Source organism: Phyllostomus hastatus, unplaced genomic scaffold, assembly GCF_019186645.2.
Source record: "Phyllostomus hastatus isolate PE091 unplaced genomic scaffold, TTU_PhHast_1.1 phas_contig_38, whole genome shotgun sequence".
Lineage (NCBI taxonomy): Eukaryota > Metazoa > Chordata > Mammalia > Chiroptera > Phyllostomidae > Phyllostomus > Phyllostomus hastatus.
In genome coordinates, this window is record NW_025333869.1 from 24,928,269 (window position 1) to 24,946,651 (window position 18,383).

Consider the following 18,383-nt stretch of genomic DNA (forward strand, 5'->3'; position numbering starts at 1 on the left):
ACTGAGCGAGGGAAAGACACAGCCTCTCTCCTAGGAGAGCTGAAGAATAATAGAAGTTCGCACTGAAAATGAACCAGGCACTGTTCTAAACACTTAGCACACATGGATGCAGCCCTCAGGGCAACCCTATTAGGGAGGTACAGCAGGACCTCCCTGATAATAATGCATAATGACCACCACCTCCATCCAAGGCAATCAGAGGCCAGACAACTTGTCCTCAGTCACAGGGCAGAGTTGGGATTAGAACGCAGGCAGCCTGGCTCCAGAGCCCGTGAATCAACCACTGTGCTGCATCACCGAGCAAGCAGCTGAAAGTGGGAGCCGCACAGCAGCGGGCAGCCCTGCGTCCCAGCCAGAAACTGCTCTGCCAGGACCTGTCGCGCCAACTTGCTGTGCGAGTTTGGACAACTCTCTAGACCCCCGTGTGTCTCACACTCCTCCATACAAGGTCTTGGACAGTCTTGAAAGGAACATGCTTCGGAGGCACAAGGCCGCATCTCACCTCCCAGGCAATGGGAGCCCCTGGCCCTCCCTGATAAGCAGCCGCTGCTGGCGGCGGAACAACGGGTAGAACACTGCTGCTGCTGGCCCCAAACCTGCGGTTCTCTGTGGCAGCTGCATGCAGGCCAGATCCCAGAGAGAGAGCAGGCCTGAGACAGCACCGTGAAATGCAGCTTCCTGCGGGCTCCATTCCTCCAGAATCAAGTTCAAACTCTTCCATGTGGCGCTTCACCTGGAAGCAACCTGGCCCACTCTACCTTTCCAATTGATCTCCACGGCCCCTTTTCCTCCGCCCCACAGCCTCTCTCTGACTAGATGGGCCCCACTATTAGCTAGGGACACAAGGACAGAAGGTGGCAGGGTTGGGATTTGAACCCATGTCTGTCTGTTTGTCTGCAAAGAGGGGTGTGTGGTGAGGGGCAGAGAATGCTTAAGAAGTGGTCAGACACCCCTGAGTTCTTCTTGTTCCAACTCTACTGCTCACCAGCTGTGTGATCCTGGCAACTGCCCCATCTGTAAAACAGTTACTAGTAGCCCTGTACACATTACCACAGACTCAGTGGCTTAAATCAACACGTATTTATTACCTTGCAGTTCTGAATGTCAGAAGTCCAGGTCCAAGATCAGTATCTCTGACCTAAAATCAAGCTGTCAATAGGCCTGTGTTCCTTCTAGAGGTTCTAGGCTTCCTTGCCTTTTCCAGCTTCTAGGGGTGTCAAACTCAGTTTCACTGGGGACCACATCAGCTTTGCGGTTGCCTTCAAAAGGCCGAATGCAATTTTAAGACTATGTAAATATAACTACTCCTTAACTAGGGGCAAGGAGCTTGGTGCTGCCGCTGGGTAGAAACCAGGTGCCAGGCCGATAAAACAAGGTAGAGGGCGGGATTCGGCCCACGGGCCTTGTGTTTGCCACCTGTGACTGGCTGCCTGCCTCCCATGGCTCATGGCCCCTTCCTCCATCGTGAAGCCAGCAGTGGCTGATTGAGTCTTTGTCCTGATGGATTACTCTGACCTCTTCTGCAGTAAATCTCCTTCTTGTAAGGACCCTTATAATTATACTGGGCCCACTGGAAAATCCTGGGTCGTCTTCCTAGCTCAAAATCCTTAATCAAACTGCCAAGTCCCCTCTGTTGGCACCATGTAAAGGGCAGAGTACTCATATAGGGACAGCTACAGGTACAGGGGATTCCTTTACGGATATTTTTAGGGTGGCGTTGTTCAGCCCCTCACAGGCACCCACCTCCTGCAGTGGGATACTACAAGGGGAATGCTCGGCGCTGTCTAACCGACAGGAGGCCCGTGACGCTTCGCTGCCGCTGAGCATGAGAGTCACTGGGAGCTTTGACACTGTCAGTGCCTGGGGTTCGCTCCTGAAGATTCGGTGGGGAGAGGGGTCTGTGCGTTGGAATTTTTATAAGCTCCCTGGTGACTCTGTTGGGCAGTCAGGGGTGGGGTTCACTATAAGCACGGAATTCATGTTAGCAGTTATTCTTATTCCCCACAGCTCCTTCGCACTAACCTCAGTGACCAGCAGCTATTCAATAGATGATTGTTGGATCGGACTGAACTGAATCACTCCTGGGGCCCCAAACTGCCCCTGGGGCGGGGCGGGAGGGGTGTGAGGGTTTCTCACTGCTGCACCAGGGCCTGAAGAATGAAGTTCTGTGGGCAAGACAGAGGATAAGGCCTCTGAATCAACCTCACACCCAGAAATGGCTGCCTGGGGGGCTGCAGTCCTTCCTCCTCCCCCAAAGTCCAGTCAAGGGGGCCGCCTGGGCAGAATCCAGCCATCAACGGGCCATTGTTAACAGAACAGAGGGGCTCTGTACCTATTTAACACTTCCCTCCCTCACAAGGCTGCTCCCAGCCGAGGCCTGGCTTCTGGAGGACGGCAAGGCTGGGGAGGGGGCCATGAGGCCCCCCAGGCTGTGAAGGGGGAGGACAGGCGTGGGGGCTGGTTGGAAGAGCAGAGGCAGCTCAGAGCACAGGCCAGTCTCAGAAGTTAGAAGGCTGGAAAGTCGGGGTGCTGATGTGTGTGCTCAGCTACAACGCCAGAAGGAGGTTCCAGTTAAAGCTGGGAACCCAGAAGCTGTCAGGGAAGCCCAGCAGACTCCAATCAGAGCCAAGGGGCCAGCTTTCCCCAAGGGCCAGTCATGCCTGGCCCACTTTCCTCCCTTTCAAAAAGACAGAAAGATGAAATCCACATGACAAATGACACCTTTCACTGTCTATAGAAGAACAGTGTTTTCAAAAGGGCTGGGGGCAGTTTGGTTTTGTGGGCTTGGGACACGGAGAGGCAGGTAATTCAGCCAGGGCTGGGCATAAATGTCCCTTTGCTAAGCAAAACTTTTCTACCTTCAGCACTTGCTATTAATAGTGGGAGCTGGACTGCAGGAGGGTGGGGTTTAGATCCCAAGACAGTGCCTGACCAGTATCCTCAAAGACGTCTGAGCCCCACTTCTGTGCCAGCCATTAGCAATTCTCATCTGTTGAATAGGGCAAACCTCTGGTAGTCTCTGCCACAGGAGGGTGGGGTCTCAAGGGGGGGTCCTGGGCCAGCAGCAGCACCTGGTAGGAATGCCCCTCCCCAGACCTCCTCAGTCAGTCTCTGGGGGTGAGCACAGCAAGCCCTTTCCACAAGCTTGGCAGGTGAGTTCGACGCACGCTCACGTCTAAGAATCACTCTTCTACAGCGACGTTTTTCAAACTTCAGCCTGTGCGATCAATTGGGTGGGTCAGACAAACTTTTGTTGTTTAAGAGCATAGAAACGACCCCAGGACAGAAAGTATCAGAGTGCATTACGTGTGACAAGGACATGTGGGTTTCATAAGACTTTGTTTCAATTGCGTGCATGTGTCTCTGCCTGAGGTTTTGATTGAACAAAAGAAGATTGAAAGCCACGTTCTTGAGCTGGGACGTACTAATTCCAACCAGCTCCCCTTCTGAATTTGTCTGAGCGGACCACCCCACACAGTGCACTCACATGGGGGAGGGCTGACGACCGGGGCTGCTGTCGGGGCAGACGGCCTCTTTGCCGCACTGGCCCGAACTTAAATTGAAATGTGCTTCCCCTCCATTTATAAAACTCTCTGTCTCTCTACTGCTCCCTCTTCTTTGTATATATATACAGCCCCAGAAGTGTGTGGACCCAGTAGTTAACCCATTACCTCTCGGTGGTGAGACGGAGGGGAGATTTGTTGCTTTCTTCACTGAATTTGTCCGTTTTACTTGAACTTTACATACTAAGCACCTATCATTATAATAAAAACAATAAAGTCACTACTTAAGAAATTACAAAACCGACGGCCCATCTTTGTATGGAAATACCGAAAAGGGAAGGCAGTCCCGGGGTCGCTCTTCCCTCATCCGCGCCTGGCCACAGCCTACCCCAGGCTGAGGGCAAACCCCTGCCGCGCCCAGAGCCCTCCGAGATCCCTGAAGCCATAACCAATCCCAGAGAGGAACACCGCTCCCCCCACCCCCTACACATCTGTCACCCTTTCCTCCTCAGAAAGCATTTCGCCCCTCTCAGCTCTCACACCAGCCCTGGGCACAGCCTAGATCCTTCCCACCTACGGACTGACCTTCCCAGGCCCTCCCTCTCGGTCACCCTCCAGACGAGAAAGGGAGGTTCTGAAAAGCTAAGCCACCTGCCCGAAGTCGCCCAGGTAGAGGTGCAAGGCAGGAACGTGAAGGGCAAGGTTGGCTGATGTAAATCTTGGCCCACCGCTCTCCTGGTCCGGCACTATTTTCTCTGCCTCCTCAGTTCTTATCACTTTCCACGAGAATTAACGTTTGCCGCAAGGCATCAAATAACTAAGAAAGTAAGGAGGGAAGGATGCAGAAAGGATGCTAGATGAGTTGGTGAGGGGAGGAGGATGGGAGGGGAGAAAAGGGAAGGGAGGAAAAGGGAGAGGGGAGCAAGGGAGGCTTCAGGTCACACTCAGCGAAGGAAGGGAAGGGCGGACCCTACCTACGTGAGCCCCCGCCCAGAGGGGACCTTGAACACGAAGTCTGTTCAAATGACCACGGCCAGGCCCCAGCTGCAGGCCCCTGCCCAGCCAGACAAGACGGGAAAATGAAGAAGGAGCAACTGGGAACACGGAGTTAACTAGGAGCCTGGCAAATGCCCCCACAACCCCCACCTCCAGGGTGATGGGCCTGCTGGGATTGCAGGGGGAAGAGGCAGGACAGGGCCTTGGCCGCGTCCGCGGTGTCGTGTGGGCGGAGTCAAAGGTGACTGCGGAGGCTGGGGCTGGGATGAGGGCGGAGCCTGGGAGGGACAAAGGCTCCGCCCCGACCGGGACAGTGCTTGCACCACACTCCGGGGCGGAGCCGGACTCTGATGCTGCGTCCCGGACTGTGCCTCAGTTTGACTAGCAGTGGAACAGGAGGTCCGATGAGCTTGACTTTGTTTTAAAACCGTAAAACAAAACCCTGACAATGTAAAAGCAGCTCACACACGAGAAACTGACAAAGCTGGTGTGCTCCGTGGAGAGAGCCGGGCGTCCGGGGAAGGCGTGGGAGAGACTCTGCCGTGCGTCCCTTTGTACCTTTCCACTCATGGACCACCGGCATGTGTTATGTCATAAAATGTAACCAAACTAAAAACATAAAATAAAAGCAAGTACCAGTTTTCTACTGTAGTAGAGGCAAAGTCTTTCTGAGGTGAGACTCTTATTTTGGAAAAGTCATTTTAGTAGGCTTCTGAATGTCAGCAGCCGCAGAGTCGGAGCGGAAAACCTGGGGGCAGTGAGAAGCAAAACTGCCCCACCTCCTGACAGGCTACTGTCTCTGCGAGAAGAGTGACAAGTCTCCGGAAACTGTTCCTGTGGTGACTGGGCCTGCGACTGGGGAGGAGGGAGTGACTGGTTCGGTCCCCTCCCTCCTGCAGAGGCTTGAGGGGACCCGGGGGCTGAGGGGACAGTGCCAGGAAAAACCGCTCTGCGGATGGCAGTATCCTGGAGAATTCCCGGATGGCTTTGGGGAGGGCGACTGAAATTGCCATAACCTTGTGGGACTTGGGCAGTAAGGGGATGAGGGACCCACCCCTGAAGGCTGCAGGCCCTCAGAGCTCTGGGAGTCCGCACCTGCCTGCTGACAGCAGGCAGCCCGTCCCATGCTGGGCAATCACGGAGGCCAGGCTCCTCACGGAGGCCCTCAGTTTCTCGTCCTTCCAGTTACAGGCACTGCCAGGACCGGGGTGGGTTGGCCCTCGGTGGGGCTCAGAGAACAAACGTGCCCCCACAATCCCCAACCAAAACCTGGGGAGGGCCCTAATGGCTTCAAAAGTGCTTCTGGAAAAGTGGTGACTGGTGCCCAATTGAAATCAGGGCTTTTCTTCCACCCCAGAGGGTCCCTGCCACAAAGCCTGGGGAACTGCAGGCCCAAGAACAGATCCAGCCCACCCGGCTCAAGGTCAGAGGGCAGGCTGACTCCTCCCTCCTCTTCGTCTCTCTGAAGAAAAGACTCCAGTCTCAGTTCCTCCCCTTGCAGCCCAGGGAGTTCAGGAGAGCCAGAAAACCTCTCTAAGCCTTAGTGTCCTTACCTGGAAAATGGGGGTTACCAAGCCTCTCTCTTGACTCAGTGCAGGGCTGGTCGCCAGCCCCTCCACGGGCTGCTGCAGGCAGGTGGCATGGGAGGGAGGGGTCGCAGCAGCAGCAGCTGTGGCAGCCCGACATGCTGTGCCAACAGACTGGGCTGAGGAAGCTGGCACTCAGCCCTTGCTTGACTCACCCGTTTTCCAGGTCTGGCCCAGAGAAAACAAGACAGGCGCCCCCAGGCCCCTCCCAGAGGGGAAAGTCTCACCCGAAAAGGCCATGTTGGCAGGGTGTGCACGGCCAAGTTGCTGAGCACTCTCTGCCACCTCCTAAATGCACCCACAGTCTCCAAGGAGCTCTGGTACGTGACCCTCGCTCTGCAATGAAAAATCCCTGGCACTTCCTGTGGGCACCGCGCCATTTGGCAGGCACAGGTTCGGCCCACTCCACCTTCTGTGATCCTCTGGTGGCTTCACTGTGAAGTGGCTAAGAGCACAGGCACTGATGGAGTTGAACAGCCAAGGGTTTGAATTTTGGCTGTGTGACCTTGAACAAGTCACCTCACCTCTCTGGGCCTCAGTGCTGGCATCTGAGTGGGGCTGTCCCATGCAATCAGGCTGATACATACATAAATCAGCCTGGGGAAGCTAAGGATATAGAGGGCTCTCAGACACTCGACAGCATTCCCAGAAAGGCAGAGGACTGGGACCTGACGTGTGCTGTGCCCACAGTCCAACCAGGCTTTCCGTTCTCGAAGGAAAAGCAACTCTAAAAGCTCGGCTGCAGCCTCCTGAGCTGTGCCCTCCCCACCTAGAGTTCCAATCAGAGGCCTGTCATGGAGGCCCCATTGGAAGCTCTTCATGCCCATATGACTTCCAGAAGCTCTTGCCTCAGCTGGGTTTATGAGGGGGTGGCACGGGGACCCCAGGTAGGAGGGAAGGGGTGGGAATGGGGGAGACAGTGGTCAGGGAGCAGAACCCAGGACAGGAAACTGGGGAGTGAGGGTCCCTTGCAGGACTTTGGGCACTGGGTCACCAGGAGGACGACAGAAGGCAGATTGGCAGGGAGGCAGCAGACCGCGAGACTCAGTGAGCCACGTTTTCCCTAAGTGACTCAGTGGCTTGCCCCAGGCTCTGAATGGTGCGCTGTGTGCTGGGCCTCAGGGCCTCCCTCTCCTTGCCCTCCAGACTTGCCCTCCATTCCTCCCCCTGTCACCTCCTGCCTGCCCTCCCCAGGCACCAGCATCCACACTCTGCCGCTGGCCGCAATCCCAGCCCAGGCACGTGCCTGCCCCGCCTCTGTCATGTCCAATCTTCATGCTGAGGGAAGACCAGACAGACCTGGTCTCACTACTGCCTCTGACTCCTCCTGGCTGAGTGACCTTGGGTGGTTACTCTGCCTCTCCGAGCCCCGGTTTCCTCATCTGTAAAACAGAGACATCACTTACAACTTTGCTCGGTTATGTGGGGCTTCGTGAGAATGTCTGCGAAGTGTCTGGCACAGAGCAGATGTTTAGTGAGTGGCAAGTATGACATTCAGAGGCCTCTACAAGCTGACCTCGATTTCCTTTTCTAGCTGCATTTTTTTAGAAGAAAGAAAAAAGGAGATCCCTGACGGGTCACTCCGCTGGCTGGAGCGCTGTCCCGCACACCGAAAGGCTCCAGGGTCCACCCTGGTCAGGCCTGCAGGGGAGGGAACCGGCTTGTGTTTCTCTTTCACAGCAGCGTTCTCTCTCCCCCACTCCTCTGATATTTATAAATATATACTTCGGTGAGGATTTGTTTTTAAAAGGTTAATATCTCTTCTTGACATTCACTGTGTGCCAGGCATCGTTCTAAATACTCACATGGAAACACAGTTCATTCTCCTATCACCCCCATGCAGCGGATACTGTTAGTATTTCCCTTTTACAGATGAAAGACTGAGGCACACAGAGGTTAAGCGACTTGGTCATGGTCCCACGGCCAGTGAGTGGGGAGCCGTGTTTTCGGGCAGGTGGCCTGGCTCCTGAACCTGCTTATTACAGGACCACCACTCCATCCTACATTATCGCGCTCTCTCCTTTGTGCATCCTGCAAACCACAGTCCAGCTGGGTTCCTCACTGTCCTGAATTCCCATCCCAGCTTTCCCATCCTGTGCTTTTGCCCAGGTGCCCTTCTTGCTCTGGTACACCCAGCTCCCCATGGAGCCTTCCCCAAGTCCTCCTTCATGTCCCCCTTTGTGGGCTCATCAGAGTTGGACTCGGAAGTGGTTATTTGAGTCTGTCCCCACTTCTCGTCTAGCCTGGAGGTGCCCTCTGCCACCCCCAGCCCACCTCGCCTGGCGTCAGACATGGGCAGGCACGCAGTACCCGGCGAGGCGATGCCTGGCCAGAGCACCGCTCGTGTGCTCCCTGGGGGATGTGGAGGAGGGTGCAGCACTCAGGGCCCCGCCACTTCTGCGAGGACAGCCTGAGGGCTGCACCTAGAACCACCCCCAGGAAGGCAGCCTGCTCAGGGGCTAGGACTTAGCCACCCGAGGCCTCCGTTGCCTGGGGATAAGGGCTGAACCCTGGAGAGGCTGAACAGGTATCCATCCACAAAGGGAAGAAGAGTAAGAAGCACTTGCTGGTGGGGTTGAGTAGTTGGACCCAGACATACCGCAGCCACCCACCAGTCCACCCAGTTCACAGGGGCCTCTCGGAGGATTTCGGGCCCACCCTCAGGCTCTCAGCCCAGCGCCCGCAGGGCAACCACTGTGAGAAGCTATCTGCTCTGGGTCCCACTCTCCCATTCCCTTCCAGTCCCACACGGGGTCTCTGGTCCATGTCAGCTGCCCCCTCCCACTCACCATGACTGCCACCACCTCTGCCCAGACATAGGTCATTCCCAACAGGAGCGCCCTGTCCCGGGAGGGTGGGCACTGTCCCATCCGCCCAGCCAGAAGCTCCTGGAGGGGCAGGTCCACACTTCCTTCACCTCTAGGCCCCACGGCACACCCATCACCGTGGCTCCAGGATCCAGTGTGCACACTCACTACACGCCTGGGGCTGTGCTGAGCTTGGGGCCGCAAGGGTGAATGGGGCAGACACTGTCCAGCCTCGCAGAGCTCATGCCCAGGGGACAGCAGAGACCATGGAACCAGCACTGGCAACACAGAAGGGTAAAGGGCGACAAGGGGGGCCATGCAGGCAGCCATAAGGAGGGCTGCTGAGCTGGGTAGGCTTCCAGGAGACACCCAGACTGAGGCCTGAGGAGGGATGGCAGCTGGCCACAAGAAAAGACGGGAGGAGAGTGTTCTAGCTGGGAGAGGAAGACAGTTTGAAACTTGGAATACCGAGTCAAGGCTAATGTCCCTGGACTATCACAGGGCCCCTGGAAGCAGTCAGGCGTCCCGAGGGTGATCACCCCAGGGTGGGATTTCTGTGTTGTTGGATCTGCCCGTTCTTCCTTATTAATTTAAATTCCTTCTGCTGTCATCTACGCCACTTCCTGAGGCCAGGCCATTGCCACGGGGGGGCAGTGATCAGCAGAGAGCTGGCTTCGGAGAAGAGGCTGCTGTACCTACCACCAGAATGCCCTACCTAGGTCAGCCTGCGGAAGGTGCGGCTCAGACGTCCACTCGTGGTGCCCACAGAGCTGTGGCTACCCCAGAAGCCAGCGTCCACAGAGCTTGTGGCCCGAACCAGGGGCACGCCCTGGCCACAGTCACAAAATAAAATATAAAAAAGTTTTTGTTGCCATTCGACCTCTTAGCTGCAGCCACAGCAGGACACACACGCACAGGTGGCACCGTGGCAGGTCAGGGTGCTGCCCCGAGCCAAGCTGCAGAGCTCAGACCTGGCTCTGCACTCACTCGCCGAGAGAAGCTGCAGCTCGTTCTGCCCGTTCGTACAATGGGGACAACTGCGGTATCGGTACCAACTTCAGGAGCCCCCTGGGAGAAGAACCCAGCGGACACAGGCCCCAGAGGTGCTGGGTGCGATGCTGCTCATGCTCGCTGTTACCCCCAATATTTCCTGTGTACCCTGCCTCTAGGCCCCTCTAACAGATGCGAGAGGGTGAGGAAAATGAAAAAAAAAAAATAAGATCTCTCAGAATAAGAACAAGACGGGGTGCCTGACCTTTGCGGTCAGGGGTGTCTGGGTTCTTTCCCTTCACAACTTCCCCTTCACAACTGACGCAGGTTCTAGCCTCCAGTCCCGGGCCTCTCCAGGCCAGTCCGTCCTTCACCCTGCAGCAAGAGGGCCTCCTCCAGGGGACAGCCAGGCACCCCTCCCCACTCTCCCTCCACAGCCCAAGCTGCCCATGTGGTTGGAGTTGTGAAATTCTTTGCTGAAAATCAGTGCAGTCTCAGCCAGGGGGTGGCCCAGTTTGTTTTCAAAATATTTCCTCAGGTAGCACTGCTTTGGCTCAGACACTTTAACACTTTCCAGAATCCTGCAGATGGCGAGGCAGCTGGAAAGGACAGGAGAAGAGGGGAGCAGGGAAGAGAGCAGGAGAGGCCAGGGCCAAATCTCAGGGAGCTGTGTGAGCTTGCAGGCCCAGGCGTGCGCACGGCGAGTGCGAACGGGCATGCCCGCACACACGGGGCGATGGGACGTGGCTCGCCCTGGAAAGGGGAGCTTCCAACCGGCTAACCTGTGGAGCCTCCTTAGAAAACAGCTTTCGTGGGAGGCCTGACTCTCACTGCATAGAGGCACACTTCTAAACTCCTCATGGATGTGAATTCACTCACAGCCTTGTCACATTTTGACCTGTTACCCTCCCCCCTTTCACCAATTAGGAAACTCAGGCCCAGAGAGGTTAAGTAACTTGCCCACGGTTACACAGCACTTCAGGCATTCTGGCTGTAGCATATGTGCTCTTAATCGTTACATAATTTGCATTTTGGAAAGAGTATATCCCTGTGTTTCTTTCTCTCTGTGTGTGCATGTATACTTGGCACCTACAAAAGTTGTTTCGGGGTGTAATGTGCCTGGCTGTTAACAGAAGTATTTGTGTGTGGTGGGCGGTATGTCTGAATGTGTGTATGTGTGTGTTTCGGCCCGTGACAATGCGTGTCATAGGCTGTGAGTATGTGGATGTGCCGCCTCCTTCCCACCAGGGCTGCCAGCCACGCGGCTCACCCCTGCAGTCGCCTCTCAGCAGCCTAGCAGCAGCAGGACGAAGGGACTCGGCTCCAGAGGCAGCACCCGGAGCCTTCAGGCAGTGCCCGCTGCCCAGACCCCAAGCTTGGCTCGGCTGCGTACAATGGGAAGGCCCCTCAGCTGCTCCCTGGGTCCGAGGGTGACCGCAGCTGCCGCTCCTGCCGGGGAACAGCCCCCACCCCAGACCCCTGGTTCACTGGGTGCGGGGTTCTAGAGTGGGTCAACTGAATTAATTAAGTTATTAAGTTATTACAAATTTGCTCCCTACCCCACAGACAGAGTAACTTACAACAGGGCTCAAGCTCCTTGAAACCATTAGTGTGAACTCACACCACCAGCACCCCAGCTGACAGGGCCCAAGCTGATGTGACTTGGGTCAACAGCAAAGAACCTTAACACTCCAGTTAGTCCGGGACACCTGACCGTGGAAACGTATGGTACTCCAGTGTTTCTTCACATGTAAGTCCCACCTTGAAGGGACGTGACAAGCCAGATCAGCTTTGGTCCATTTACTCTAAACACATGTTTAAAATGCAAAGCTTCCTCAGATGTCACAAAACATGAAAAAGCCCCCACTGTCCTCGGTCACCAAAGTCAAACTCCCCAATCTAGAGACCACCCTCTCTCTGCCTCGCTGAGCGGGCGAGGCTGGGAGACTTACTCAGATGAGGCCGGGCTGAGCCGAGACCCCCGGCGGTCTTTTCTCGCTCATGCTCCTCCTGCCCCAGCCGGCCGGCCACCCGTGTGCCAGCAGCCTGTGCCCAGCACAAGGACAGGCCAATGGTGGGTGTGCTGCCCGAGTTTTAAAGCTCCCAAAGTCAAGTAGGAGGGGCTAGACTAGGAGGGGCGGGAAGGAGGGAGCGAGCTGGAGCAGGCAGCCAGTGAGCCAGGTGTATGTGACCCGGGGAGGGGGCCAGAACACAGCTTCCAGGCTGGCTTCTCACAGGGTTGTTTACTTGCGGCATCTGAGAAAGGCTGAGCTGGGAACTGGCTTATTTATTTTCCACACTTTTCTTCCAAATCCTTTTCTGAGAGTCCTCTGGAACCCCAGTGATAAATTTCCCGGGGCCCAGAAAAACCCACAGGCCCCCAGCACATAGCCATCTTTGTGAGGAGAAGGACGGGGAGGGGGAGGCTTGGGGGTGTGGAGACATGAGGTTACTGGTGGTTAGGGGCTCTGGTGGCCTGCTTGCACCACCCCCCACCCCCCAACCACACACACTGGGATTAGAGGCAATGGACGAGAAGGCTGAGTGGGTCCGCCTCCAAGCCCAAAACACACAGTCCGGGCGACCAGGGAGCCTCCCTCTGGCCCCCAGGCCCAGCAGTGGAATCCACATGGGTAGAGTAGGGCAGGACCAGCAGCATTTTGCCATTTGTTATCAGAGGAGAGAAAAGAGCAAGTATTTCTATTGAAGGAATGAAAAGGAAGGCTGTTTCCCTCTCCTCCTGTGTGACCCCACGAAGGGCAGAGACCTCTCTGAGTGCTTCCTCGTGACTAGGATTCCCCTGGGTGCCCTGCTGCGTGACTTCGCAGTGGAGGGACTCAGCCTGTCTCTGGCCTTCACTTGCTATCTGTCAACACGCCCCAGCACTTTCATGTGTCAGATACCAGGACGGAGCCAGAGGCACAAAGACAAACAGTCCTTGTTCCTTGGGTGGGGCCGCCTGCCCCTACACCCAGTCTTCCCTCCTGGATAGCACGTTCACGCCGTAGCAGTTGGGAGAGGGGCTTGGGCGCTGGTCTCAGAACGCACCCAGGTGGGCTTCCTGGGGCCACTGGGCAGGGCCCCTTGCTTAAGGTTGCCAGCTCTTCCCATACTATGGAAACCTGCACTAGAGGCTTTGAGGGCAGAGGTGGGGGTGGGTGGAGCAGTGAGGACCCTCGCAGGGGTGAGCCCTCTCAGCCCTCTGGGGGTACAGAATACCAACCAGACTAGAAGGCACAGCCGTCCCTAAGTGCCTGCCGGGGCCTGAGAGGCAGTGTGGCTGGCAGTTCCCTAGCCTTGGGTTGTGGGCACCCACTGCTCTCTGGGCCTCGTTTCCTTGCCTGCTAAGCAGAGACAGTAACCACTGTCCCTCGGTGGGGCCTGTGTGAGAAAGCACAAGTGGGGGACCAGGTGCGGTGTGTGGTCAGCACCCCAACACCCACCCCTGCTGTGCGGGCTCTCCTGAGGCTCCAACACTGCAGAGGAGTCCAGCTCTCCAGGGCACCTGGTGCGGGCATGAGAAGGACAGCTGTGACACATCCCTTTAGATTACCACTCAAGTGACAGCAGGAGGTGGCTGGTGGGGGATGCTTTCACTGTGTAAAAGATTTCTATCCCGGCGAAGGCCACAAGAGAAAGGAATGTAGTGATCCATCTGAGCGTGTTTTATCTGGCAATTTCTCCTGAACCCAAACTTGTGACTGGTGGCAGCTTTGGCCCCACTTCTTAGACAAGTAGTGGACCATCTCTCAGGGAATTGCTGCAACATCCCCCCGAAATCACTCCCAAGCCCCAGTGTTTCCTGACTCCAGATCCACATGGAAAGCTCTAGCAGCCTGGTGCCACCCCGCCACCCCCTTTGACTCCCGTGGCCCATGGTGTGACCCGGGCTGGGCAGTGTGTGGAAAACAAGGACCATGGTCAGAGGCCTCAGGGAGATGTTAGAGAGTGCATCAGCGTGGCTCCGTGTTGCCGTGGAGAACCAGCAGGACTCAGAAACAGCCTGGTGTGGCAGAGAGAGCATGGGGCCAGAGTCAGGCCGCCTTGGTTCAAAGGCTGGCCTTGTCCTTCACCAGGTGTGTGACCTTGAAAAAGTTACAGTAATTACCTTCTCTGAGCCTCAGCGTCCTACTCTATAAAGCAGTGATAAAATGCAACCTCACAGATATGTCAGGGCTTACTCAAGGAGGAAACGTATGTAGAGCGCTTGATTCACAGACATAATTAAGGTGGAAAGATGTCACTGGGAAGGGACTGGCTGCAGCGTCCCACCTGAAACTGGGGGTGGCCAAGCCCAGACGACTCCCTCTCTCCTCTGGGGCCACAGTCCTGGGTGCTGTCCACGTACTTTGCTAATTTCAGCATGAAGACTATTTAGAAGCTTGAATTGCACACTGAACCTAGTCACGAACGGGCAGGCCTAGGGAATGACACACTTCTCTGCAATTACACGTCTCCTCGTGTCCTTGCACACTCAGTCGGGTGCCACAGGGAATTATTCCCAAGACTGCCTACGATCACAGTTCCAGGAGCAGGAGATGTTGCTGCTGCCCTGGGAAGGTCGGGCCAGCTGGCGCAGAGGCATGCACTCCATGCTCGGTACAGGGCCTGAGAGGGCCCCTCCACCTGCTGCCACCACGGAGCCAGGCCCCTGCTGCAGGGCACAGCTCCCAGAGCCTTCACGAGACCCATCTCCAACCTGGCCAGCAGAGGTGAGGAGGAAACACCCCAAACCAGCCCCAGCTTGGCCAGCTGCAGCAATGAAGACTTTCCCGCTGCCCCTCTAAGGGCGGCAGATGCTAGTGATGAAACCTGACGCCAGTGCACAGGGCACAATGGAATAAGCTGCTTGGGCCCCTTCCCCAAACAGGTTGGGCAGGGCTCCCTGGAACCCCTCAGTACCCCCTCCTCTGCAGGAAGACCAATTCCAACCCAGCTGAGGCCACCCGGCTCCGCTCGTAGTGAGTCTTGAATGGATATTAATTAGTGGTGTCATTATGTGTCAAACAACTATTTACTGAGTACCCACTATGTACCAGGCACTGTGCTAGGTCCAGGACAATCCTTGAGACATCCTGGGGCCTGAGAACACCAGGACATCTGAAAACACACACAACTTCGGATGCAATGAAAATAAACCAGGCTTTGGGACCACCGCGTTTCCGGGGACCTTGGAATCTTAAACACACCCCACCCCGTTTCAAACGTCTGTCCCAAGGCCTGAAATCCCTCCATCAGACCCCAGAGGAAAGTCCCTCTGAGGAAGCACATCTGCTGGGGGAAGAAGGGTCTGTGCTTCCCTCGAAGGCCGCGTCACCACCGCCACCCAGCTGTCCAGCTCAGCACCGGCCTGCCAGCCTTTTCCACTCTGCTCACAGACCCCACAAGGCCAGGTCTGCGTTTATGAATCACCCCCTCCTTTCTCCCGGCCTCACCTCCCACCTCCGGAAGGGCTGCGCACACCCACACACATCATCAACCAGACACGGTTTCCACACCCAGTTCGCTTCTGATAAACCCCGAAAACAGACGGCAACGTCTGCTTTCCCCTCCCCACTTCTCGGCCTCGGGGTCCTGGTCAAGACTTCTCAAGGGCAAGACAATCCCTCCTACTCCCGTCGCTTCTGGGGGGCTTGAAAGTGGGACGCTGCAGGGGCAGCAGACAAAGACGGTGGGTTTATTTAAGGGCAGGAGGACACGCTAGGTCTGAAGGTCCGAGACGCGGCGCTCCCGGACTGTAAATTTCGGTCTGCCGCGTGTGCCTGGTCTGGTCCGTGTGGCGCCTGCTCAGAGCGCGCGCGCCGTGTCGGTGGGCTGAGTGATGATGAGCTGTGAGTACCTGGCAGTAGTGAGTCTGGGTGCAGCTGGTGTGGAGACTGTGGGTGCCTGCGTGGAGTTTTTCCCCGAGCTGGGAGTTCCCTCTCCCCGCTTGCGTGTAGGCGCCTCTCCCTCCAAAGTTTGGCGCGCGCGCCCGGACTGGCGAGGGAGGGGGCGCACGGCTGGGCAGCCTCCCGGGGGCCCGGAGGCGGTTCCGGGACTCTAGTTCTCTACTTACCCCAGCCCCCGAGCCTCCTCCGGCGGGGGCGGGTCCGACTCTCCGCGGCTGGGATCCGGCGCCGGCAGCATCCGCTCGCAACTTTGCCCTCGGCCCGGCGGAACCAGCTCCCTCGGGGCCCCGGCTCCGCGCCCTCCCCGGGGAAGGCAAGAGGGAGGCGCAGCGCGGCCCTGCCCGGCCGGTTCGCACGCCCGGCGAGAAGAGGCGCCAGGCGGGCGCCGCCCCGGCCAGCGAGTGAGCGAGCGATCGGTGCTGCCTGGCGCCCTCCCCGCTCGGCCCGAGCGGCGAGCAGCGGCGGCGGATTCCTGAACCGCGTCCAAAGCGCCCGGGGAGCCCTCCTCCTCTCCGTCCTCACCCCACCCAGCTCCTACCCCTACGTGCCGACAACTTGGGAACCGTTGGCGAACTTGGCGCAACTAGGCTGCGGGCGGCGTGCCGGCCGGGCCTCCGGGTGGAAAAAGGGGAGGAGAGGGAGGAGCTGAGTGGGGAGGGGGCCGCCCCCGCCCCCGGGGGATCGAGCTGGCCCGGACCCCTCTGTGGGCCTTTGTTCCGGGCGCTGCGGGTCCGCCCGCCCCTCCCCGGGGACTCGCTCGGGCCGCCCGGGTCCCCACCCGCTCCCAGAGAGGCTGGGAGGGGCTCTGGGCCCCTGGGTGGGGAGGGTGGGGAGGTCTTCCTGGCTTCCCTTGGCCAGATTCCCCCGGGCCGCTACCAGCCTCCGGTCCTGTGCCTCCCCGGAGAGACCCCTCTGGCTGCTCGGGTTCTCCGCCATCTCTGCGGGGAGGTGGGGGACGGGGCAGGACGGCCAAAAGACGGTCCCCCAGGCTTCCGCAGACCACCCCCCCCCCCCTCTCTGACACCTGGGAAGTGAGAAGGAGGTAGGGTCTGAGCGGCCGGCTGGAGCTGCTTAGCGACGTCCTCAGACCCTCTTGGGAAGCTGGCGCCTCGGCTGGGGGCCGCGGCGCGAGCGAAGACGGGGTCGCCAGGAGCGCGGTGCAGAGCTCGGAAGTGGAACACAAACCGAGCCTCCCTCTTACCTGTCTGGATCCAGGTGATGCCTCCCAGGCTTTGATTCCGCTGCTGAGGCTTTTCTCCTGTCTTACCGACAGGTAGGGCATGAGCCAATAATTCAGGCCTTTCTAAGACCAGTGGCCCTGGCATTTAATAGGATTTAGACACAATAAATAATTTCCTGCAAAGGAGAAATGGGAAAATCCGAAAAAGCAAAAACCTCAACATCTGCACTTAGCCTCCCTCTGTCATTCTGAACATTTGTTGATGGGAAACCCAAATAGAACTGAGCATGACCCCAGCCTTCCTGGGAGCGGGTCCTCACAGACGGCCAAGCCCGAGGTCTCTCTTCATTGTCTGGGTCCAGACCAACCTAAGCTCCCGTGAGGCTGTGGGCTGGAGGGCGCGTTGCTCCAGACTGTGAAGTGAAACCTTGGTGTCTCTTTTAGCAGAAAAACGTTGCTGTGTACTTCGATTTTATCGTTAACAGTTCTGTGACCTGCTGTGGAGAGCAGGGCCTGCAGCCGTGCTTAGAGCATGCGCGGGAGAGCAGTAACTCGGGGCGGGGCGGGGCAGGGCGGGGTGGGGGGAGTGATGCAGCCCCCGCACGTGCGAGTGGTGGACAACCCGCTCCTCGAACAGCAACACCGTGCTCTCAGAGCCACGTACCAGCGGAGGCTGCACAGAACACCTGCCTGTCGGAGCTGGTGTGTGCAACGTGTGCCCATTGGGACTGAGGAAAAAACACGTGCTTATCCAAATTAAGAAAATCATGTTAGCCCTGGCTGGTATGGCTAAGTGGATTGAGGGGCCGGACTGTGAACCAAAGGGTCACAGGTTCGATTCCCAGTCAGGGCACATGCCTGGGTTGCCTCCAGGTCCCCAGCATGGGGTATGTGAGAGGCAACCACACATTGCTATTTCTCTCCCTGTCTTTCTCCTGCCCTTCCCCTCTCTGTAAAAATAAATAAATAAAATATTTTTTTTAAAGAAAATCATGTTTAGGAGAAATTGTGCCAAATTAACGTGACTTTGCCACAGAAAGAAGTGTAAAAGCAGAGGATTTAAGACCATGATGGCAAACCCAGAGAGTGGATCACTTTGACACGTCCTGCCTGCTCCTCCAGAGCGAAAGCACCATGTGCTTCAGGCTCGCGGACTTTCGGGACTCAGGCTCTTAGCCCCAGTCCCTTGTGTGCGGTCGTTGTTGACTGTTTCTGAGCGGTTGTCAGCGTTACTAGGTCAGCAAGGATTGCGGCTGAATCTGCGCACTCCCCCGTGTTGGCTCACCGTTATTTCTTAGTGCTGGTGTCACCAGTAGGGCTGATGGTCTTGTAGGCAGCCCTGTACTTTCCGTCCCTGAAGCCCCTGACCAAAGGTCAACTTACAGGAAAGACTACTCATGTATCACAAAACATAGGGAACAAAGATTTGGTGA

General features: G+C 57.1%; 1 protein-coding gene across 8 annotated transcripts in view; it reads right to left on the reverse strand.

The window, feature by feature from the left end:
• Positions 1 to 16,531, reverse strand: part of CHST3 (carbohydrate sulfotransferase 3) — a 36,277-nt gene extending 19,746 nt beyond the window's left edge. For 6 of the 8 annotated variants that reach the window (XR_006786047.1, XR_006786045.1, XR_006786048.1 and 3 more), the window contains exon 1: positions 15,938 to 16,531. The gene's annotated coding sequence lies outside the window, so the exon portion shown is untranslated. Of the gene's footprint in view, positions 1 to 6,052; positions 6,227 to 11,834; positions 11,945 to 15,937 lie in introns of those variants that run through there. The other 2 variants (XM_045842217.1, XM_045842216.1) reach the window with 2 other exon arrangements.
• Positions 16,532 to 18,383: the final 1,852 nt, after the last annotated feature.